The following is a 26,263-nucleotide window of genomic DNA, read 5'->3' as shown; positions in this document are numbered from 1 at the left end:
TATATATATATATATATATATATATATATGTGTGTGTGTGTGTGTATATATATATATATATATACACACATATATATGTTTACACACACACATATATGTGGTGCAGCGTTTGACTATATATTTGAATATGTACACTACATGTCAAACACTAATGTAGATGCCTGGGCAGGTAGGAACAGGGGTGGAATGGCAGAGATATAAAAGGGAATAGAGCAAGACAGTGCTCTCACTTGGACCAATAACAATGGAGGTAAGGAGAGGATAAACTTTGGAAAGCCTAAACAACATGGCACCATATGGAAGGTTCAGATAATGTTACAGGCTCTAAGGTTGGGACTGCATTTTCAGCTGCTCCACAAGGATAAATAGATTTGTAATAGATAATAGGTATGACAGTGCAAGTGTGTGCATGATTGTGCATATTTGTGCATGCATGTGCATGTGTGTGCATGTTTGCCTATGTAGAGCAACTTGGGGATGTATTACAGAATGGTTTGTATTGTCACATTCAGGGTATTTACATTCCCTCTTGTTTCATTTTCTTATACTGTACATTCAGAAATTCAGAGATGTCATCCAATTTGCCCCAGGACACACAGCTAAATCTCTGACTCCAAATGACAGCACATTTGTGTTATATGTGAGAACTGTTCTTTGGTCAGGGACATCTGAAGTGAGCCTCTCAACTTGTTTTTCAGGCTGCGGGTGGACTGGGGACTTCATGCCCTGTTCAGTTATCAGGATTTGAGAGTAATGCTCCATCACTGCTACTGCCAAACCCCTATCTGTTCTCACAAACACTAGGGTGGCTAAGCCACCAGCATCTCTTAGCTGGCACAACCTCCTATAAATAACCCTTATCTCTACTTTGCCTATTCATTAAGACCTTTTATACAGCTTCTTTTCCTCTTAAAACTATAGCAACTGCCCATTGGCCTTAGATTAGAGCCTACATTTCTGAATATGGCTTTCAGTTATTTTTATGACCTGGCCCAAGGCATAGTTTCTGCCAAACAATAATGGGGTCTGGCTAACTGAACTTTCATCCCAACAGTAAACATTCTGTTACTGTTTAGTCAAGACACTGGACACGTTATATGGAATCTTCAAGTGGGCCCCATTATCTCTTAAGGACTATCCGTATTTTATGTAATAATGGAGGGGAGTGTATTAGCAAGATGGCTCAGGGTAAAGAAAATAGTAGGTTAGAAGTGATAGAAGAGGATGTCACTCAGATAAACATGTGGCATGTGAGACCACAGAGAGAAAGCATGAACTGGTCAGTCAGTAAATGACCAGCATGCATAGCACAGGCTTGCTACACTGTGGCTGCTGGCTGGCTCTGTGGTAACAGTAGAGCCTAGCTTAGCTCTTGCCTCCAGTCTGGCAGGGAGACAGGTACTATGGTGCAGTGAGTTAAGGAACACTCCAGAGAGAGGAACCCAGGATGTTTTGAGACATGATGAAAGACCACCATCAAGGATATTGTCAAAAAAAAAAAAAAAAAGAATAAGAGTCTCAGCTAAGATCTGAACACTGAAACCAAGTATGGGGTTGCCAGTGTGCTGGGTACTGAGTCAGCAGAGGTCAGGAAAACCCATTACAGGCAGATACAGTGCCATGCAAAGGTCCAGGGGTGTTCAAGAACAGCACTCTGGACGTATACAAGAGGTAACAAGACAAAGGCTCATCTTAGCTAGACGTGCTTACAGAAAGGCTCTGGCGGTGGTGCTAATGATACAGACACACAGCCCCTGACAAACGTCAACTGCAATGTGTAAGCCTTGCTGAGGCACTGAGTGACAACTAGCACGGTTCCATGAAGAATGCTGTTTTTACTTCAGATGCCCCCGGCGCTCTATTTGACACAGCTCTGGGATCTGAGCTGAGAGAAGCATCACTCAGGCATTTGACAGAGAAGACACCATCGGACAGAAAAGCAGAAAAGGAGAGGCAGGCTCAGCAGGAGCTGGGCTAAATGAATAGCCGTGGGAAAAGACAATTTCTGTGTGGTCAGGAGAAGGCAAGAAAGACTTAAGAGACCCCCACCCCAACCCCCTCCGTCCCATGCTGTTCCAAGTTCACTTGTTTGAACTTTAGATCTGTTGCCAGAGATAGCTTCCTGCAGGGATTGGGGGGGGGGGGGGTACAGAGGAGGGATTTGTGTGGACTCAAGAGTGTAGCCGGAGGAGCAATTACTTTTTTAGGTCCTGCTGAATGAAGTTTGTGGCTGCCACTAGTCAGAGGACACGGCTGTCAAGAAGAGATGTTCTCTTGCCTGACCTCTGAAGGGTTGGTCCAGGGAATAATCAAGGTGTTACTGTGCAAAGATGATAAAATTCATGTTACTCGTTGGATTAGGCAGGGTAGGGAAAGGAAATAGTGAGATGAGGAAGTCAAGTGAAGGAAAGTAACGGCTTTATTTTTTTTTTATTTTAATTTAGTTTTAGCAGCACTCAGGATCAGAAGATCAGAGTCAGAGCTTCCGATGCTAGGCAACCACCTCGTTGCTATGCTGGCTATACGCTGCCCTCTGTCTTTCCATGAGTGCACTTCGTCATTGTTTAAATTTAGTGAAAGTACTATGTTCTGTCATTTTAATTTTTCAAAACTTTTAATTTAATTTAATTTTTTGTTTTTCAAGATGGGATTTCTCTGTGTAGCTCTGGCTGTCCTGGAGCTCACTCTGTAGACCAAGCTGGCCTTGATCTCAGAGATCCACCTGCTTCTGCCTCCTGAGTGCTGGGACTAAAGGTGTATACCACCACCACCCAACATTGTAATTTCAATTTTTATTGTAAAATACTTACTAAAATCTCAACCTGATTAAGTTGTTTCCTTTCTGCTTTTTAATGTATCTTCTCTTCTTAAAGAATGTGTGTAGCTGGGCGTGGTGGTGCATGCCTTTAATCCCAGCACTCGGGAGGCAGAGGCAGGCGGATTTCTGAGTTCGAGGCCAGCCTGGTCTACAAAGTGAGCTCCAGGACAGCCAGGGCTATACAGAGAAACCCTGTCTCGTAAAACCAAAAAAAAAAAAAAAAAAAAAAGAATGTGTGTAACAAATTAAAATCTGAAATTGGCCTGGCTGCCAAACAGGAAAGCTTGGCTACATGTTTATGTGCAGTAGGAAGCCAGATCATGGCCTTGGGAACGTAAGAAAGGAAGGCACTGCTCAAATATTTTTGACTGAAGCCTTGAAGACCAGTATAATTTGCAAAGCTGCATAGGAACCAGGCTGTACGAGATAGGACAATTTTCCAGACCCTTCCTGCTCCTGTCAGATATTATCTGGGCACTCTTGGGGACTTACGTCAAGCAATCAGCAGGCCTCCAAGTTGAAGAAAGAGCTAGGCATGAACAGGACCATTCCAAGGCAGCACTGGGTATGAGAAGAACTGCAGAAAGAGACTGGAGAGGGGCTGTGGGGTTGGAGATAGACCCTGAGCTGTCTTATACAGCACACATGCTCAGGGCTAAGCTGAGAACAGCTCTGTGACTCTTTAGGGGAAAGATGTTGCAAAGGCCATCATTATTTTCCTCCAGATGACGACGGGATTTACTGCATCCCCACTGTCAAGAGGAAACAAGAGTTGGAGAGACACCCATTTTCCAGAGCTGGTTTCTGCTGGGAGGTGTGTGTACAAAGCCATGAATGCTGACGGTGCTGCTTTATACCCAGATAAGAATAAAGAAGTCAACTGTGTCTGTGCGATTTTGATGTGGCTGTGGGGTAAGTGATGCTGGAAGGAATGGAAGGCAGTCAACAGGATGCTGTCTGATGGAAACTCGAGCCTTCCATCCCCTACATGACTACATGGCTTAACCAAATTTCAAGAACATAGAACCCTATGGCTGTCTAATGACTTCCCAGAGGTCTGTGTCTTTCCACTAAAACATGGGCTTTGGAGTCTGGCATATATCTGTATCCTGGATTGCTGCCCTCCAAAAAAGTCCTTGACCTCAACTTCTGTGCTTCTTGGATGTCACTTTTACACATTTAAGGAGATTTACCAAAGTTGCTGAAAAGACCAAATTAGAATAGAACTCATATGTCAAATACTGTGTTATGTATGTAAAATCAGTAAGTGTGAGTTCCTAAGTATGACTTTTTTATTGAGAAATATGTTCTTGAATTTCAAGCAACTTACTAAAAAAATCTTATTTATAAATTGGGGTGGGGATGAGGAGTAAAAACCCAATCCTAATTGCTCATAACACTTCAGTCGTAGGTGAAGTACGAGTAATCCCAGCATAGGGACATGCATTTAATGTAAGTGATAAATTACTGAAGATCTTGCATAAATCAAAACTTGCATAATGCATGACTAATTTTCCCACTGGAATAAATACAAAGTCTGAAGATGCTAGCACATAAATCTACAACCATATAGTATAGTTTGCTTTAATGTAGTCCTGTATTTCCTTGGCATTACCTATAATATTCTATAAAGTGCTTTCTCTGAAATTAGTGTAACAGGCATGTTTGTCTCTTTGTTTTATTACAACTACCTTCCCTTTCAAGTATCTCTTCAGAACTAGTACCCAAACCAGTTCTACCAGTTAATGAGCATATTTATGGTATTACTTTCCAGTTACAAATAGACCTAGTTGTACCAGCAATGATTGTTCAGAGGAAGACTCAACCGTAATCAGCACCATTCACAGAAGTGCCTCTTATGACAAAGCATAGTGGCTTTGTCCACTCTACAGCACTGAAGTGGGCTCCGTGAAACTAGAGGTAACCATAGCCACCATTTCATTCAACTTCCCTTTCTCCTTTGAGTTGATACAATTCTTGATATTCTTCGTTGAAGTACTTGTGTTATATTCACACATAAGATGAAATTTTGTTACTACTTTGCAGATGTGTTTTTCCATATTTATAAAATATGGCCCCACAGAATCCCAAGATCAGAGGAAATGCAACATTGCAGATGGATTTTTATCCCTAACTGGTGAATCTATCAGCAGCAGATTGTAACTGTGATACCTAATGGCTCTAATAGTGTGATGGTTTGAATATGAGTGGCCCATTGGAAGTGTCACTATTAGAAGGAATGTCCTCGTTGAAATAGGTGTGGCCTTGTTGGAGGAAGTGTGTCACTGTGTAGGAAGACTTTGAGGTCTTCTAGTGCTCAAGGTCCATCCAGTGGAAAAGAATGTCCCTTCCTGGCTGCATGTGGAGGACAGCCTCCTCCTGGCTGCCTTCAGATAAAGATATAGAACTCTCAGGTCTTCTAGCACTATGTCTATCTGCAGGCTGTCATGCTTCCTGTCATGATGATAATGGATCTGACCTCTGGAACTGTAAGCCAGCCTCAATTAAATGGTTTCCTTTATAAAGGTTGCTTTGGTCACAGTGTCTCTTCACAGCAATAAAACCCTAACTAAGACAGATACCATGGGCATTATCTGTACCAGTATTAAAAAGTAGGAACCAATAAACCAGCTGCAGTTTCTTGAGGAAGAAAAAGGTCTCTGACCTCATTTGACAGGAACACTAGAGAACATTGGGGCTTGGAATTCTCAGGATCTAGAACTCATTTATCAGTGCAAACAGGGTGAGAATACCTCTATGAAGAAAGCAAGCTAGTTAATAGGGGTCCACTGGGGAAAAGGAGAAGGGATGGGTAGCTGACAGAATAGGGAAGCATGCTTGAAAATGCAAAGCAGAAATGTAAATGAAGAAAATACCTAATAAAAAATTGGAAAGAAAAAAAAAAGAAAAAAGAAAATGCCAAGTAGAGCATCCCAGTAGGATGTCAGAAACATTCATCAGGTCAAAGCAGTCCATAAACCCCAATGCAGGTGTTAAAAGATCTTAGCAATGTCACCTCGTGGTTATGGCACAGTTCTAGAGTAATTAATGCAAGATGTTACCTTGTCACTGAGAGGGATGGTTGAAGGGCATGAGAGACTATTCTCCACCGTGTCCTTAAACAACCTGCTAACACTAGGGGAAGGGTGGGCAGGATCTTTTTATATAGGCTTGGCTCTCTTGGAACTCACTGCATGGTCCAGGCTGACCTCATACTCACAGAGATCTGCCTGCCTCTGCCAACTGAGTGCTGGGATGAAAGCTGCATGCCACTATACCTGACATGTAAATCATTTCTCAAAAGGGAGAAAACTTAAGCATTGAGGTGGAGATGCTAATAACTTATTTTATTTTATTCACATAATGTTATTTGTAGTTACAAAATGTTATAAGACTGCCTAAGTATCTAACGTTATGAAATTAGCTCACTATAAAGATGATGATATCTACACTCAAAATTTACTATGTGGCCATTAAAATAGAAAAATATATAAAATTTGGAAAGTGTTTACAACATATTTTCATAGAATAAGACATAAAACAGTGTGACCACAGTTTTGTAGACCATAAATGATATTACATTGTTATGTACAGAAAGGATAAAAATGTCTAATTCTAGTAATAAGCTACTAGGTTAAAGCTGAGTTTCTTTTTTTCTAAGTGTGTTTGCTAGAATTTCTTCCATGAATACCATTCAGTCAAGTGACCATATTTATTCTCACATGGGGGACTCTATCAAGCATCACAGTAAACAAGGTGTGAGGCCCACAGCCCAGCACACAGGCCACACAGAGGTAGGCGTGTGTGCTTACAAACAAACACACCCAGGATTGTGAACTCAAAGGCTCAGATCAAGACTCCTGATCTCAAGGCCATATTTATACAGAATCACAAAAAGTGTTACTCTGTAAGAAAAGTGAGGTAATAGGTTACACCACTGTTTACCTTTGCATTCCCTAGATATCCAGTGTCAGCCATTTTGTGCTGAGTCATAGTCTCCTGGATGTCTGCTGTCAGCCATGATTTTTTCTGACTCACATAGAATATCCATATCAGCACTGTACAGTTTAAACATAAAATTTCCTTTATAGACTTCTGTTCTCAACACAGGTGATATCCACCTCCCTTCCTGAAAAATCCTGGTTAAAAGGGCTGGACAAAATTGAACTAGCAATTGTTATGAGAATATAAATTCTTATCCTTCCTAATACAAGGTCTTTGGCTTTGAGCAGCCTCACCCTGATCTCAGTTGCTGTCAGAATCTGTCTTTTCATCTACATAGCTTCCCAATGACCACTCCATGATCCTTGTCTCTTGAGCTCCCAGGCTAATTACTTAGGAAAAGAGAGGTTTAGACATCCGCATTAGTAAAGTATCTATTGACAGCTATAAGGCATCTAGTGTCATAGCTCAGATTCATGCATTTATAGAAGGCTGAAACAGAAGCATGGAGTAGTTAAATTGTTGTCACAAGTACTCAACAACATGAGGACTCAGCTGACACTCAGATCTGACTCCAGAATTCATGGTCTTTCTCATACAGAACAAGCTATTATAGCAATGGTCACCTGTAGGAACAGCTCCCAGCAGAAATGCCTTGCTGTTTCTGTCTGCTGCTGGACCCCTGGTGTTTGTTCATTGAGCGTTCTGGAACAGCAGATAGCTTTATAGGTAAATCAGCCTTGGCAGAATCACTGATGTCAGAAGTGAAACCAGGGAAAGGCTTTAATCTGGTTGATCTGTACTCAATCTACAATATATATACAAATTAAAATACTTATGATAAAATATTAAATAGTGAAAGCTTTAGAAAGAAATTACTCCAGTCCCTTGCTTTAAAAAGAAAAAATAAAATTCAGTTACACAAAAAAAGAAAACAGACAAGTTAGGGTTAAGAAATGATTTACTCAAACTTTCAGAAAATATTGCACGAGTTTTCTTTGTTTAAAAAAAAAAAAAAAAGAGTATACTGGAAAGTTTCAGAGAACATTAATATCTTCTTCCCCAAAAGATGAGGAGCAAAGGTCGATGCCTGAGCTGAGTCAAATGTAGTGTGGTTCTGAAGAAGTATCTCTAGGCAGACACATTCCAAATGGTCCAGCAAATTCCTGACCTTCATCATCAACCACCCTGCAGTCCTCCAGATGCTCAGCCCAGAAGCCTGACCCATTCTTGATCTTTTTATTTTATCAAAACAAAATTCACAAAGTCCTCTTGGCTCTAACCTGAACACTTTTCAAGGATCCAATCTTTTCTCATTACCTCCACTCCTGCTCCTCTGGTCCAAGACACTTGTAGGACACAGCAACAATCCCCTGTTTACCCTGGTCCCTGGAGAATGTAGTACTATGCAACACTGGGATTATCCTTTTAAATTAAATGATACATTTTACATGTTGATCAAAGGTGGGCAGTACTTCTCACTCAGAGTAAAGCTAACTCCAAGCTGGAGCCTCCCAGATTGTCCAGGCCCCTTGTCTTCATCTACCACACTCTTCCTTTTCCTTTCCACTCCAAACACAGGCTAGAGAATTCATAGGCATGCCGCATGCCTTCTTGCCTCAGAGCCTGTTAGGAGTTGGGGCTGAAATGCCCCCCAGAACTCATGAACTCATGATGGTACTGTTTGGGGACATGGAACCTAGTTGGCAGACATAAGCCACTAGGATTGCAGGTTTGAGAGATGTAGGCTAGCTCCTCTTTCCAGCCCAGCTCTCTACTTCATGGTTCACTGAAATGTGAGAAGCTCCTGCCTCCTCCTGCTTCCTCCACTATGAAGTCTGCCATGACTTCTTCATTGTGACAGGCTAAAGCCAAGAACTGAACTAAATCTCCTCTCTGAGGTCGTCTCTGGCATCTATCTGGTCACCTCATGATGAGAAAAGTAGTTAGCACAGAGCCCTTGCCCATACTGCGTCATCTGGAACATTTTTCATCCAGAGCATTTCATCACTCTTCACCTAGCCCCACAGTCACTGTCACATCTATAACATTTTTTTGCCATTGGTCATGCTGTTTATTGCTCTGTTTTCCCATGAGATGCAAGTACCATGAGGCTTGGGGTCTTGATCTTTTTCTCCTCTGCTCTAATAAGAATAAGTGCCAGTTTATTGAACATAAAATGAAAAAGAAAAAAAACTATGTCTATCCCAAACCCTACTCTGAATATCCAAACGCTGCTTGGTAAAATCAGCTCTGTGGTCAGTGGAAGATGGAAGATGAGATTTTACTGTGTTAGCTTTTCCTTGTCAATAGGCATTTGAGAATGATAATAATAAAATATTTCATCCCTTAGTAGAAGTGATGAACAATAAACATGTTGTCATACACATATATCAGACTTTTATTTGTATTATAAAATCATTTTGGCAGCTGTGCAACAATAAAAAGTTAAGATTATGAGTTACACAAAAACAAATAAAGTCTGGTCCCTCTGATATAAAATGCTCTAGCCATTTGTATTAGCTGCCCATCCCCTCCCCGGCTAGTGGTATTTCTAAATTGTACTCCTGAAATAGCAAACCTCACTGCCCTTAGTTACTGTGCCAGACCTTAGTAAAGAAGCCACTCATTTTGATCTGCAGTTCCCTTGATTTCAGGCTAATTTGCTTGTCTTATCCTAGCTCAGTACTTCTTTTTTTTTTTAATATTTTTATTAGGTATTTTCCTAGTTTACATTTCCAATGCTATCCCAAAAGTCCCCCATACCCACCCCCCCAATCCCCTACCCACCCACTCCCCCTTTTTGGCCCTGGTGTTCCCCTGTACTGGGGCATATAAAGTTTGCAAGTCCAAAGGGCCTCTCTTTCCAGTGATGGCCGACTAGGCCATCTTTTGATACATATGCAGCTAGAGTCAAGAGCTCCAGGGTACTGGTTAGTTCATAATGTTGTTCCAACTATAGGGTTGCAGTTTCCTTTAGCTCCTTGGATACTTTCTCTAGCTCCTCCATTGGGGGCCGTGTAATCCATCCAATAGCTGACTGTGAGCATCCACTTCTGTGTTTGCTAGGCCCCGGCATAGTCTCACGAGAGACAGCTATATCTGGGTCCTTACAGCAAAATCTTGCTGGTGTATGCAATGGTGTCAGCGTTTGGAAGCTGATTGTGGGATGGATTCCTGGATATGGCAATCACTAGATGGTAACGGAGATGAAATGTCAGAGTTGGCTGAGATGCCCATCTGCAGTATATGATCCTGACCCTATCCTGAGAGAGCCTAGCACTAAGCCTGGTAGCAAAGGAGGGTGCTTGTGAAACAGTTGTACTCGTGAAAGCACTCTAGTGATTCCAAGATGCCCAGAACCAATGGTGAAGTTAATGTGTTGGCTGAATATAATTACTGTCAATCATCTTAATTGAATGCTAAGAGAGTTGGGAGGAACCCTTAGTATTCAAGGACACAGTATTACAAGTTTACAAAGCCAAATGTCTCTCTACTGAAGGAAGAGAAACAGGAACAGTCCATCCCAATTGGAACACTTCCCCATATTTACAGGGTCTGAAGAGAGAGATTATCAAACTTTGGCATAATGAGAGAAAGTCTAGAAAGCTACTTAAACTTTAAGCTATCACATCTTTTTTAAACCTTTTAATTGATTCTTTGTGGATTTCACATCATGTACCCAGTTCCGCTCATCTCCTTATCCATTCATATCCACATTCTGCCCTAGCAACCTCCTCCCCAAAATAACACACACACACACACACACACACTCTCTCTCTCTCTCTCACACACACACACACACACACTCACACATACAAACACACACCATCAACACTATCAACACCACCACCACCAACAACAAACAAACAACAAACAACAAAGCATAGAGAACATCTCACCTGGAAGCTGCTGTAGAATGTCACTGTGTGTCCCCCAGAATATCCTGCTGTCCACACATCTTCACTTACAAATGTTCATTGCAATGAGTCATTGGTCTAGTTTAAGATCTCCGACTTCTGTGACACCATCAATACTGGATCCTCATTACAACTCCTCCAAGTTATCCTGTTGCTGCCCTGTGTCATGGCAATCCTGCAGCTTTGGAACAACAGGACTGTCCTTTTCATGCATCTCAACTATTCACAGATGAAATCGATTTGGGGGTATGGCAATTGAAGGCACTAGATCTATGCTCAGGAAACAAGTTAGCCATGTTATCAAGGTTAACATACAAAGGGTTGGTACAAATGGATTTGGACTATATCTCAGTGTTGAAGGGAAAACACAGAAAAGGGGGGAGGTCTCTGTAAGCTTTGAGTTTAGGAATATGAACACTGTATGTCCTGTAAGCACGGCTACAGAGAAACAAAGCAGGATATAGGCAGACAAGGTAGGAGGATTCAGGAGAGCTGGGAGGCCAAGGTCCTTTTTTTGCTTCTCCCCTACTGTAAAATGGGAAAGAGCACCAGAAAGGTGTTATCTCAAAGGCCTGAGGGCCCAGAAGGTCTTTTGGTCATCTGCATAGCTTTCTTCTTCAAAACATTTAATGAGCATCTATTATCTTCTGTACCTATGCTCTCCAAAGCACTTGCCACTATCCACAGGAACACTTGCAGTATTGTTAGTCTTAACTGGGATGTGTTCTAAATACAAAATATACACAAATTTATAAAGCTTATCACAAAATTTAAAAATCAATAATTTTATATTGGTTATATGTTAAAATAATAATTTTTGCAATATATTGAGTTAAATAAGATATATAATTAAGTTAATTATACCTGTTTGTTCTTGTTGCTTTTTAATTGGCTGCTTGAAACTTTAAAATTATACATGAGGCTCATATTTATGGGTTGTGTTATATTTCCACTGGACAGAGCTATCTCAACATTGTCTCAATACTAAGAACACAGGAAAATCAAGGTTAATCTCTCATGAGAGTTTATGTTATTCCACATCAATCTAAGCAATCAGAATAAGCCAGCTGTGGTGGACCATGCCTGTAACCCCAGTACTCAAGTGGCTGAATTGGGAGAGATGCACATTAGGTACACCTGGACTACAGTCGGTTCAAGACCAGCTAGAACAACATATAGACGCCCTATCTCTAAAAATAAGAAAAACAACACAAGTATGAATAAACATGCTCTTTATTATAACCAAGAGTTGCCAAACAACTTGGTGTCTGACTCTGTACTGTGGCCTCTTTGGTACCGAGGAGTCACTCAGAGGCTCTTTAGCCTATCTCATCAGAAATGTCTTTGCATTCTGGCTGTGGATCTCAGCTATTTCTCTAGCACCATGCCTGCCTGCCACCATGCTCCCAGCATGATGATAGTGGAGTAAGCCTTTGGAACTATTGCTTATAGGAGATGAACACATGAAGAATGCCCCAAATGTCATACATGAGGTCCCACTGGGAGTTAGAAAACAAAGAGAAAGAAAAAGGAGAAGTAGAATATGAGTTGGAATGAGAGAAAGACACTCAGAGAGAAAAATATGCCAAAGATATTGACATGAACCCCAGAGATCAACCCATTGGTATTTGGGTGCAAAATGTAAGGCATAACAAATGCCACAACTGGGGTCATGTAAATTCAAATGGAGAATGGCCCATGTTTTATCATTTTGTCGTTCGTGAATCAGTGAGAGTTCAGTTCCTAATGACAGCTCAGGGCCATTGATGCACCCCTCAGAGCTCATAGCAGAGATGTGAAACAATGGGCTTGTATTGGAACAAAATGTACTGGGGGAAACTTGACCACAAATGATTCATCACAGGACTATGATGCAAGTGATGGTGAAGAAGACCCTTTAGAAGTGGAATTCTAAAAGTTGCTGGCAACCAAAAACAGAAGCTTCTCCAGAATTGGATAGACTTGAAAGTTACAAAAAAATAAAGTGGGAGTGGGTGGGGAGGGGAGTGGGTGGGGAGGGTGTGGGGGACTTTTGGGATAGCATTGGAAATGTAAATGAAATAAATACCTAATTAAAAAAATAAAAAATAAACATACCAAAAATCCTCCCCCTCCTCCTCCTCCCCCTCCTCCTACTCCCCCTCCTCCCCCTCCTCCTCCTCTTTGCCCTTTCCTTCTTCCCATCCTCTTCCTCATCCTCCTCTTCTTTCCCCTCCTCCTCCTTTCTCTCCTCCTCCTCCCCTCCTCCTCTTCTTCCCTCCTCCCTCTCCTCCTTCTCCTCCCCATCTCCTCCTCCTCCTCCTTCTGTCCTCCTCCTTCTCTTTCTCTGAGGAAGAGGAAAACAGCAGGAGTGAAAGTGACTGCAAAGAGAAAAGGGGAAGAAGAAGAAAAAGAAACAAATGTTCATAAACTAAAACCAGTTAACCTAAAGAGACAAGTCTATGGGGACACTTCCAGAAGCAGCCACAGTGACAGGGAAGAAGCCAAGGAAAATTAAGGCTTCTGGAGCAAAGAGTTCTGGGGAGAATAGCAGATAGGTCCATTTGGTTCTGAGGCAAGTTCAAAAGACATCATCGTTGTCTAGAGAAGAAAGGGTCTGACAAAAATGGGGGAATCCAAAGTCATTGCAGGGCTGAGAACAGGAGCAGAAGCCTAGGCAGGAGTCCTGGTAGTCAGAAGCAAAATGAGGAACTGACCATAGCAAACTCCCAGTGAAGAGTGGAATGAAAGAAAGGACACAGAAAGCTATACACTGATGGATATGGAAGAGAGTGCAAGGAACCTGCAGGAGATGAAGGGAGCAGCAGAGAGCACACAGCACTGGGGAAGTTACCTGGGAAGAAAAGGGCTCTGTTCTCTTACTGAATATCTTTAGAAAGAGTATATGCACGCACACGTGTGTATGTGCGCACATACACACAAAATTTATAAATCTCTTATAAAAAAAATCTTTGGATCCAGGGAAGACATAAGCACTGAAGGCCCTGAATAAGCAGAGATCTTTCAAGAGCTCCAAGGACAAGCATGGTAGGAGACCTGAGTCATCCCACGAGACCAAAGTGATGCTGGCCACACCCAGAAAACACACATCATCAATGCCATAGATGTGTTATGAGTTGGGGTAATTTATACAAAAATATCCTCATTTCTCGCACTTAATTGGTGATACTGATGTAGAATTGTATCACTCTGGTGAATTAGCTTCTATTTTCTTGGTACATTGTAATTTTATAGTTGATAAAGACATGAAGGATTAATACTTTCTTTGTATGATCAATAACATTATGACTAAACTTTTAACTCTAGATATACACTATAATTTTCTCTTTAGTGGAATCCCTTTGGATCAGGTTGAGAAATCCTGCCCTCTATCAGAGCTCTCATTTCTTTTACGGTGTCTCTCTCACTCTCCATTCCTTAGTATTCCATAACTAAAAGCCTTCAGCTTTCCACCTTGTGATAGCCCCTGGCAGCCTCATGGACAACTGGCCCTCTCTTCCTTCTGACCTAGAAGATTCATGATGACACAGGGACATGTCATCAGGCCAGCCTTGACACTCACAGAAGTAACAGAGTAGTTAACATTCAAACTATTCAGTAAGTAGGATGCAGTGGGCACCACCCAGTCAGGACATGGGTCTATAAGGCACAGGGTTCCCCAAACCACTGCACGTCTGCTATATGCCACTGCATGGTCCACTACACCTAGGTCCTTCTGAGAGAGAGAGAGAGAGAGAGAGAGAGAGAGAGAGAGAGAGAGAGAGAGAGAGAGAGAGCTCCCAGGATATCTGTTACATTGCTAACATCAGACCACCCTCATTATGCAGAGCTACACTACAGAATCTGACTCTCATTGCCAACACTTTATCAAAACTCGGAGGCCAACATAATGGGAGAGAAGGGCATACAGCCAGGTAGTCTGAGAAATGGTAGACCATATTAGTAGGTAAAGTTACAAGCTCTTTGGCCAAATATCGTGAGTTTGGATCCTAGCTTCTATAACAAGCCAGGGTGGCCTCAGCAAGCCATCACTACCTCTATTCCTTTTGTAAAAAAAAAAAAAAATGGAGGGGGAGGGCACAAAGCTAAATCTTCAGGTGGCTTTCTAAGGGCAATTAAGAGATTGCCCAGAAAGCTCTTAGAACAGCAATTATCCCTCATTGCTGGGTCCATTATGGAGAATTACAAGATCTCTTTCTCCCCTGGAGTAGAATACAGAACTATAACACCCAATCCTGCAGGAAATGGCCTCCTTGACAGCCTTTATCAGAGGTGACTTAGATTAAAGAATACTATTCCTAATTTTGGAACTGGATCAGAAGCCTCCCTCCACAACTACAGCTACCTGAGAGAAGGTGTCTTTGGCAGTGAAATAGAGTTGTGGTCTTCTACAGCAGAGAACGTATTTGAGGGAAAGTGGGAAGATTGTTTACCCCACAAGCTAATGACTCACCCACAGTGTGAAAGCTGGACATCATACTGGTCACCTTGGACACCACAGTCTCAGTCTTCTGGTATATCTTGGACAGAATCCAAACCTCACTGACCTAAAAGAATAAAGGAGTTAGATGCTCTTAAGAAAATAAGGAAGAAGAGGAAGAGGAGGAGGAGGAGGAAGAGGAGAAGAAAGAATGAAAGAAAGAAAGAGGGGGGGAGGAAGGAAGGAAGGAAGGAAGAAGGAAGGAAGGAAGGAAGGAAGGAAGGAAGGAAGGAAGGAAGGAAGGAAGGAAGGAAGGAAGGAAGGATCAGAGTTCTAAATTCTGATCTCCTAACCCCATATAAAGTCCATGCTGAATGGGCAAGGTGGCCCTTATGTAATTCTAGCCTTAGAAGTCACACAGGGAATCTCAAAGCTAGTTCTCTAGGGAGACTAGATGTTATCAGTAAGCTCCGGGTTTGATTTCAAGATACTGCCTAAAAAGACTAAGGTGGAAGACCCCCAACATCAACCTTGAGCTGCCATACAGACACACGTGTACCCATACACATGTGAACATGCATACACACATGGGGAGAGGAGGGGGAAATGTGGTTCTTACAATTTGGTATGATTTAAAGTCATCTGGGGATTTGGAATTTTTTTTAATTTGCTTGAAGTTGGTGTTTGCTTTTCAAGACAGGGTTTCTCTGTGTAGTCCTGGCTGTCCTCAGACTCACTCTGTAGCCAAGAACGGCCTCAAACTCAGAGGCATCCACCTGCCTCTGCCTCCAGAGTGCTGGGAGTAAAGGTGTACACCACCACCACCACCTGGCCTCACCTGGGAATTTAATGTGAACATTCACTCAGGACTTGTCTACCAATGAGCTAAGCCTACTGTGACTTTCATTGATCATTTGGAGTTTTCCAACATTCTTGTGTCAGTCATCACTCAATTTGTTTGTCACTGTGCCAAACATAATAGAGCTGTAAGGAGGTGCCGTCTAGATTCCTCTCTTTTCAGCGAACTGCCATTCTCAGTTGAACCGTTCGTGTTGTGGACTGCGGGCAGGCCGCAACAAGGAGGAACGGGTTAGTTTGAATTATAATGTCAGAGATACCAGCCTTGGTTACTTAGCCTTATTGCTTTGGGTACATCATGGTGGAAATATGTGTTGGAAGAGTTCTCTTCACTTCATAGTGGCCAAGGAGTAGGAAGAGAAGAGGGAGAAGAAGAGAGGAAAAGCAAGAGGGAGGCAAGCATGGATCTCTAAGCTCTCTTTAAAGGGAGGCCTCTAGTAAGCTAGCTTCCTTCTTCTAGGCCCTGCCTTTTTATTATTATTATTATTATTATTATTATTATTATTATTATTTCATTTTTATTAGATATTTTCTTTATTTACATTTCAAATGTTATCCCTTTTCCTAGTTTTCCCTCTGAAAATCCCCTATCCCCTTCCCCTTCCCCTTCCCCTCCCCCTGCTCCCCAACCCACCCACTCCCATTCCTGGTCCTGGCATTCCCCTATACTGGGGCATAGAACCTTCACAGGACCAAGGGCCTCTCCTCCCATTGATGACCGACTAGGCCATCCTCTGCTACATATATAGCTAGAGCCACAAGTTCCACCATGTGTTTTCTTTGCTTGGTTGTATAGTTCCAAGGAGCTCTGTGGGTACTGGTTAGTTCATATTGATGTTTCCTCCTATGGGGCTTCAGACCCCTTCAGCTCCCTGGGTATTTCTCTGGCTTTTCCATTGGGGACCTTGTGCTCTGTCCAATGGATGACTGTGAGCATCCACGTCTGTATTTGCCAGGCACTGCCAGAGCCTCGCAGGAGACAGCTGTATCAGGCTCCTGTCAAAGGCCATCCAAGAGCTCTGTGGTCTGGGAACTAAATTTTCAGCCCATACATTCTTTAAGGGACCTTCATATTGCAACTGTTACAGCCCCCAAATGAGAGAACCATTAGCTCCAGGTTAAGGAATCCAACACTAGATGTCCAAGCCACTGGAATTCAACACTTAAAGAATACCTTAATTGAACCCTCTGTAATCCCAAGCTCATCCCTCGAATACTCTATTCGCAGAATTAATGAAGTTGTGAAAGCATTAATTGTGTTTAAGCAATGCTGTCTGTATACACTGTGGCATTTCAAAAAGGCATTTGGGGAAGTTTATTTTAGACTCAGCAATTTACAGCTCTCACATTGTCTCGCTATTACAGAAAGAATACTTTAAAAATTATGATGTGAAGACATTTAATTAACTTTTAATTGAAATGACTCCAGGAAGAAAATTATAAATAGCACATTCGTCTTCACTGTGTTTTCATTAAAAGACACAGGAAGTGATCAATGGATGGTGAACAATGAACCACGCTGCATGGAGTGTGGTTGCCCAAAGTCGACTCACAGAACTTTCTAGAATAATAAATAGTAGTGACTAGTGAAGCCATCCCCAACCAATGACTCCAGAATTCTCCAAATGAACCACCACAGCTCAACTTAGCATCTACTACATGTGAGAAATGGGCAGCATAGACTGAACTGAAGCTGCAACTCTGTAATACAGAACTTGCCTGCAGGCACGAGGAGTTGACCCCTAAGGGGGAAAAAATCCACAACAAGATGAATTTTAGATACAAGTTAGTGGAATAATACATTCTGACCTCTGCCCTTCACCTCAGTGCATGCAATTTTACATCACAATAACATGAGTGGTTTTACAGTATCCAGATCAGAGGACATGGAAGGAAAAGCCTGGATCCTACAAACCATCAAGCTGGGCTTTGGATACTGACCCCACAGCAGCTTTGCAAGCACATCGTTGCAGATACTCAGCCATCAAATCTAGACATGCTAATTTTCTTACACTCCACAAATAATTCAACAATAAATTATATTAGTTATTTCTGCTTTTGAACTATATTTGGGATCCAACCTCATCTCCACTCCACTACCATCCAAATTCACAACCCGATCATCCCCAAATGATTATTACCTGACAGCTTCGTAGATATTCCCCATGTTGTTGGCCTTGTGCGATGTAGCCATACGGAGTGAACTACAACCCAGAAATGGAGGGCACACCTGTGAGAGATTATTTTTGCTTGGTTTGAAGTGGGTAAATCATTCTACTTCTAGTCCGGACCTTTCTGGTAGGAAGATACACACCTTTGATCTGGATCTTAAGGCAGGAAGACACACCTTTAGTCTGGACTGCACCTTCTGCTGAAGGCCTATGTAAGGACATAGAAGATGGAATCCTTTGTTCTTTGTCTGATCCTGCTTCTCTGGACAACCATCTGAGACATACAGCCTTGTGGACGGAACAACTTCTGGATTACTGAACTTTCCATTCATAGCAAGCTATTGTTGGATTAGTTGGACCATAGCCTGGAAGTGACTCTAAGAAATCCTTCCCACCCAACTTTCTAGAGAATCCTGACTAATGCGCCTCTCTAGATAGCTGCATGGCTTTCTTGCTTTCTGTACTTCTCTAGTGATGCTTCAAGTGTTACCTTCTGAGTGATGCCTTTGTACTTATGGCTTTCATGCAAGCATAAAAAATACCAAGACATCTTAAAGACTACAACAGCAGAAAAATATGTGGGTTGGTTTGGGAACAGAATGAAGGAGTCCCTTCTCTCCCTGTTATACTTTTATATTTGACAATGGAATAGTTGATGAAACCTCACATTATAATAACACTGAGTAGCAACCCAGATTAGCTCATAGAAATCCCAGTAACCCACCCTAGTTGTAGAGTCTCCAGTTGATATGCTTTTTCAGTCTAATGTGATTGTCATGGACTAGTCTGGATGACACTGGGTCGAACCTTACTTCCTTGCGGCTGGAAGTTGCTGGCTCTGACATATGACTGAGGCTTTTGTTTTTCTTGTCCCTCCTGCCACTTTTTACTTACATGAGTCATTTCTTCTGGCTTCTTGAAACATCCAGCCAAGCTCCAAACAGTCCAGCAGGTATACTGAATTCTCAGTGAGTGCCCAAGGACATTCCACCTTCTTCAAGGCTTGAGCCATAGCCTGCCACCTACTCACATTTGTGAACTGTACCAGCTGGCAATGTGTGAGCTGGCCTTACTAGAGGGCACAGTTCTCAGATTTATAGTTCAAAGTCACATCAAGTATTTCCCATGCACTAGAGGCTAGATACTCATCCTTTGTCAAAAAACAAACAAACAAACAAACAAACAAAAACCCTCCAAATTGGCAGCAGACATCCAGCATTAGAACCAGGGATTCTGGGCTGGAGAGACAGCTTAGTGGGTAAAATCCCTTGCTGTGGGTGTATGAGGACCTGAGTTGAAAGCCACAGAGCCCACATGAGTCAGACACTGTGCCACTCATGTCTGTGATAACAGGGACACCCACAGAGATTTACTAGGTGGAGACAGGGGGAGTCCTGGAAGATCCGATCATGGTGCAGCCAGCCTGACACACATGGAGGAAAAATGAAAAAGAGACCTTGTCTCAAACAAGGTAGAAGGCAAAGACTAACACCTGAGGTCCTGAGGTTGTCCCCATGCCCTCCACATGAGCTACACGGCACATGAACTTCTATATGCACAGGAATGAGAGAGAGAGAGAGAGAGACAGAGAGACAGAGAGACAGAGAGACAGAGAGAGACAGAGACAGAGACATCTGGAGACAGAGATGTGTAGCATGCAGAGACAGAGACACACAGAAGCAGAACGAGACATGCAGAGACAGAGAGAGACAGACTGAGAGACAGATATACAGAGACACATAGAGAAACAGAGACACAGAGACAGATACAGACATGCAGAAACAGAGACACACAGAGACAGAGAGACAGAGAGAGGGAGAGAAAGAGAAACAGACAGACAGAGAAACAGAGACAGAGACACACAGAGACAGATACACATAGAGACAGAGACACACAGAGAGAAACAGGGAGAGACAGAGACAGACACACAGAAACAGAGAGAGAGCGAGCAAGGGAGAGAAAGAGAAACAGACAGAGAGACACAGAGACAGAGACATAGAGAGAAACAGACACAGAGACAGAGACAGAGAGAGAAACAAAGACACAGAGACATGCAGAGACAGAGAGAATTTTAAAAGCAAAAAATAAAATAAAAGAATCTTATGGATGAGTAACTGAAGAGAGAAATGTGCTCCCGAGATTACTACAATGAGACCGTGTAACCTGCTCTCCCATTAACTGGAACATACTGGCCAAATTACCTCTACCAAATAAGAGGCCAGGGAAGATGGCTGATCTTGCTTCCAACATGTATGACCTTCTACCACTGCAATCCTGAGTTCTTGCCATGTGCAAAACCCTGAATAGCTGTCCCATAATGACTCTTAGGAAGTCTTCATCATCGCAGAGATCCAGAGAGGCAGCATCACGGAAGAAGAAGCTGACACTGGAGAGGAGCTGGAGAAGCTAATCACAAGCTGCAGACTGCACTGTCAGCTATGGTTGGCTAGCAGAACGGACACTCACACTAGCGCTCATTTGCTTTCCTTACCCCACTTTCTCTTTCTATAATATCTGTTGCCCTAAGTGGATTGTAGAATCCTTGCACTACACAGCCCCTGCCCAGTTTGTACTGGTACTGAACACACTCCCTCACCTAGTCAATGTCTATGTCTCAGTTCTGCCATCTATTACATGGGAATGTTCCTTTGGTTCGGCCCTGTGTGAATCACTCTGGCCTCTGTGGGAGGAAGGTGGAGCCAGAGCATACTCACTGTGCTCAGTGGAGACCTGCAGGATATGGAGCAGTAGGCTATGATGCTGGGGCATGGGCCTGGGGTTTATGGCATAGGCTCTGTGATACTCACACTGGTCATGGCTCTTTAACAGAGAAGCCAACAGGAGAATAGGGAGTCGAATGGGTGTCCTATTAAGGTCACAAAGGAAGCTGAGCAAGAGAATGAAGGTGCCTTGGCTCAAATCTCCAGCCTCCCTAAGAGAAGCAAATGCATAGATCTCTCTGTAGATCTCTACACTCCCCTGGAAGCCACACTGCCGACAGGTGTGGCCCTTCAGAAGGAAACATTTTCCACAGTGACAAGGGTGAAGTGTCCTTCAGTGTGTGGCTCTGAGAACTCAGCCAAGCCGGTCCAGCAGATATCTCTAACTCAACACAACTGTGGACTCCCAGGCTACCACATCCGGGGACTGGAGAATAAGATAGCAGGACTAGAGAACCCAGAGTGTGTGCAGAGGATGCTGCACAGAACCTACCAGGGCTCAAAACACATCCCTAGAGTTATCGCTAAAGCGGCCATCCTAAAAGATGCTTGGAAACAGGGGGCTTGAAAAGAGGAAAATAGATTTGGGTTTTCATGCAACTGTGGTCACTAAGTTGTGACTTAACCTCATGGCATCAGGGTACGCCTCAGACAGTGGAGCCCTCTTCTTAAACAGCCAACATAAACTTAAGAGATCTCCACATGGGAAATACTCTCTACCACAGAGTACATTTCCTCGAGGAGGATGATGATGATGAGGAGGAGGAGGTGGAGGAGGAGGAGGAAGAAGAGGAGGAAGAAGAGGAAGAGGAGGATGTAATAGATGATGAGCCGCAAACTATAAGATATAATAAATCCCTTTTTGTCAAGCTGCTCTTGGACAGTGTTTTGTCACAGGAACAGAGAAGGAAATGAGAACACCCTCTTATAAGTGAATCAACTGCTTCAGGATTCTGCCAGCCTTCTCACTGTTAGTTATTTGTACAAGAAATACTTGATAAGTAGCAAACATTAAAACTTAACAAAACATCCTTGAGATTTAGGGTAGAATTTTATTTGGGGTAAAACATTAGAACTGACTAGAAACATAGTGGAAAGATGTGGTGAGAAAATCAGAAAAAAAATAAAAGAAAACCATCTATGGTACTGTGCATACACAATGCCTGCCAGCTCGTCAGTGTGTTTTCATCTTGGTTTATGTTTAAACCAAGGCCCCCAAAGTACAGTCTCTGATTTGCTGCCAAATAAATTTCTGACTTTAAAACAACTTTATCTCAAGTCTGATAAATGGCTTTTGTCACGAGGCAAAGTAATTAAGGAAGCGCTCACAGTCACCAGGCTGGGGCTGACACTGCTCCTTCTCAGCGTTCTGTTACCTGCCTGACAGAATTGGCAGAGCTCACAGAAAGGCTCAGGGCTGAGTTATATGCATTCCTCCTGGCAGGAATGTTGTCAGAAAGACACATCACTCCCTCTACCAAACAGCCTCTGTGTCCAAGGACCATGGCAAGCATGCTGGCATGAGCAGCCAAGCCCCTCTTGCCACTAGGAGAACTTGGCTATTAAAGGAGAATATTCCCAAGCTGAGGCCTTCTCTCTCCTTAGACTCCCTACTATACACTCTAGCCAGATTCTCCACTAGGGGCATTTTGTCAATAATTCAACATGCATCTCAAAGCGGGTTCTTCTGAGCTCCTGAATTACCCTCTTGGAGAAGAAAAAGAATCTGACACACTATGCAAAGTACAGTCTCCATAGCACATCTGAAGAAACAGGGAGATTTTTTCCTCAGGCTTAACTTAAGAAATTGACTGTAAAGAAAGCTGAGTCTCAGAGAGATGGTGTACATTATTTGATGGCCACATAGCTTAACCAAGAGTAATATCTTTATTCAGCCATCTGTCCATGAGCAATAGGGGCCCATTCTGGAAAATGTGCTGGTAGATGGTGTGATCCTTGGAGAACGTTATAGAGAACATTTGCACAAGTTCAGGACAATCACTCAGCACGGTAGTTGATGAAGTCAAAGATTATATTAAATGAAAAATGCACTACACACTGCCAGTGTGTGTGATAACATGTGTGTGGCTTCACAGTAAACTTTAGGGGGATAGATGTGGAGCGGAGGAGTGTGACTTTTTCCTCTGGGCAGACTGTGATATGTCATGGAGTAGAAGCTACCTTGACCTAATAGCCATGACAACCAAATAAACTGAAAAATACAATGATAAATAGGTCTGTGGTGATGGTAAAGAAGCTATTGATACTTCCTATAAAGGAGGGTGGAAGGTGACAGAACCCTTGTCTGAGATTCTGGGCATTATTCTCACCTGCTCACCCTGCCTCAATTAGAAGTAAGCTTGAGAGATGGAAGTGAAAGGTTAACTAAACGTGGAACTTAATGATTCAATCTCTGTAGAGCTACTATCTGCATTGTAAAACTACTACCCACGTTGTAATGGTACTATCTACAATGCAAAGCTACTATCCATGCTGTTAAGCTACTTTCTACAACGCAAAGCTATGATCTGTGTTGTAAAGCTGCCATCCAAGGAGCGATGCAGCTATTTCCTGGTCACTCCCATTCTCATAGGTTCCCATCAGCCATGCTATTAAAGTAATCCTAGTGAACTCCCTGATTCACCAACTTGAGTTAAGTAGAGGAATCCTTACTTGGGTCTCTGGCTAGTGTCCTACCTGGAGTGAAAAACCATTTGTTCATCTCTCTACCAAAAAGCTGCAACTGATATGCACAGCGTCGTATTTTGAGATTATGTGGCTCTTCTCTTTCTAATATTAAGGACGCCACGGTGGCTACACTACTTTACAATCCCATTTACTACAAGTTTCCAGATTTCTCCACTTCATGACATTTCATTTGTAGTTTTATTTATTTGATAATGGCCACCCTAATGAATGTGAGTTGTCTAAACATACTTTTAATTTCTACTTCATTGAATGATATTGAGAATTTTTTCAATGTGGAGAGTGGTGAATATGTCTCTTTGAAAAGTCTCATGGGTGTTTAATGACCAAAGCTAAATTCTGCCAACCCATGTAAGTATCCTCAAGGTTCCAAATGGCTATACATATTCCAGCTGAAATATAGCTTCACTTCATTTCAGAATAACTCCTAAATTTGTATGTACTATACTAGTTACTTATTGTGTACATTAGACTTCACTGATACACTGGCATATATGAAATAGCCTATTCACATGAGATATAAACCTAGAGAAAGATAATATCTTACCAGGGGGAGTTTTTCTCCATACACCTTTAAAAATATAACACAACACATAAATGTGCTTTGCAGAGATGTAAGCATTTTTTAATATATGTGGGTCTCCTTTATGGCAGCAGAAGCACACTAAAATTGTTCTTTCATGACTCGCTAATACCCAGAGATGTGTCAGTGGGACTTCCTCCGGAGACCTGGGTTAGCTGGACCAAACATGCAGCAATCTTGCAGGGAGATGATGCTGGACAGCTTCCCAGGACTGGTCTTAATTAAGGGCCTCAGTTCTGCAACATCAAAAATTGTCTCAAGTGTGGATTTATCTTTCCCTCTATAAGTCTCTTGAGAACACTTTTCCAGGGAAATTGAATGGGCATTTGCGAGTTTGGAAATGTAAACTGACTTATTGCAATAAATGAAGTCCTATATTCACAACCCACAGGAAAAGGGGCTGCAAAATCCTATCTTCTAAGGACGATATGGCCATAACAATCATCAACTCACATCAGCTGCACCTCCTGGCACTGATCCTTCACAAGATTATCCCAGCTAATGGCCAGCTGTGGATATGATACAGGGGTAGAGATAGGGGTTTAGAGGCATGGAGCTCTACCATTTACTGCTGCACCACTGCCAAATAATATTTTGGGAGTAGAATTCAAATACATACCCACTGGTGAGCATGTCAGGCTCCAATGCAGAATTCTAAACCTATGGTCACACAGGTGGGCCTCATTAAACTCGGTGAAAGAAAAATAAGTCACAAATGTGGGAAACTTATTTGTAAGAAAGAAGGTGGGCTAGCAGAGGTGAGTGGATACAAGAGAGGGTAGGAAAAAGAATAAGCAGAATGCATTGCATATGTGTATGAAATTCTCAAGGAAAAAAGTTTATTGTTAAGGAAAAACAAAGAAATCCCAGATAAATAATTCAATTATATACCTCTATGTCTTCAAATAAAACAAGAACAAGACCGTGAATAGAAAGAAATCATAAAGGTCAGGACAAAAATTTAAGAAATAGGAACAAAGAGAGCAATATAAGAAACAATTAAACAAAGAGCTGGTTAGATAAATGACAAACTTTTAATGAAACAAACAAAAAAGACAGAGAAGATCCAATCTTTAAAAATTAAAAATGAGATATTAGAGTAAACATCAATGAAATTTAAAAGATCATTGGGAGAGCCTTTGAAAACCTACATTCTAACAAATTTGAAATGTGGAAGAAATGAATAAATTTCTAGATACATATGACCAAAATTAAATAATAAAAAGTTAAATATATACATGATGAACAATGGTATTGAAGCAGCAATCAACAATCTTGGATTTTAGAGAAGCCATGCACCAGATGAGTTCATCATGGCTGACTCAATGGTGCCTAACAGAACTAACAATACTTCTTGAGATAATCCATAAAATAAAGGTGAAAGAATCACTATCAAATTAACATAAGCTATATAACTCTGACACCAAAACACATAAGATTACAGCAACAAAATAACAATTATCAATAAACACTGCTCATTGATATCTCTGAACATCAGTACTTTCAATTTCCCAATAAAAAGATGCAGACTAACAGAATGGATGGGAAAACAGGATCCATTTTTCTGTGATACATTCATTAAATATATCTTTTTTTTCTTTTCTTTTTTTAATTTTTAATATTTTTATTACATATTTTCCTCAATTACATTTCCAATGCTATCCCAAAAGTCCCCCATACACCCCCACTTCCCTACCCACCCATTCCCATTCTTTTGGCCCTGGCATTCCCCTATATTGGGGCATAACATATCTTAACATCAAGGATAAAACATTCAGGATAAAAGAATGCGAAAAGATACTTTAAGAAAGTGGGCCAGATATCAAACAAAAACTAACCAGAAGAGATAGGGGAAGGAAGTCACTGAGTACTCATCAAAGGGAAAATCCACCGAGAGGAAATTACAAATCTTGATGTCTATGCAACAAAGACAAAGGCACTCAAGTTCATAAAAGAAACACTACTACAACTCAACTCATATATTGACCCTCAACCTCAATAGTCTGACACCTCAATACCCTACTCTCAACAATAGACAGGCCATCCAGACAAAACTAAAACCAAATGGACCTAACAGATATTTACAGAACAGTTCACCCAAACACAAAAGAATATATCTTCTTCC

The 26,263-nt window shown here is 41.9% G+C and overlaps 1 pseudogene; it reads left to right on the top strand.

The window, feature by feature from the left end:
• The first annotated feature begins 244 nt into the window (after nucleotides 1-244).
• On the top strand, nucleotides 245-21,417 carry LOC110291836 (annotated as a pseudogene).
• The last annotated feature ends 4,846 nt before the right edge of the window (nucleotides 21,418-26,263 follow it).

The sequence above is a fragment of the Mus caroli genome, chromosome 3 (genome assembly GCF_900094665.2).
Source record: "Mus caroli chromosome 3, CAROLI_EIJ_v1.1, whole genome shotgun sequence".
In the NCBI taxonomy this organism is placed as follows: Eukaryota; Metazoa; Chordata; class Mammalia; order Rodentia; family Muridae; genus Mus; species Mus caroli.
Note: the sequence above shows the minus strand (reverse complement) of the source record. Positions and strands in the feature narration are given on the sequence as shown.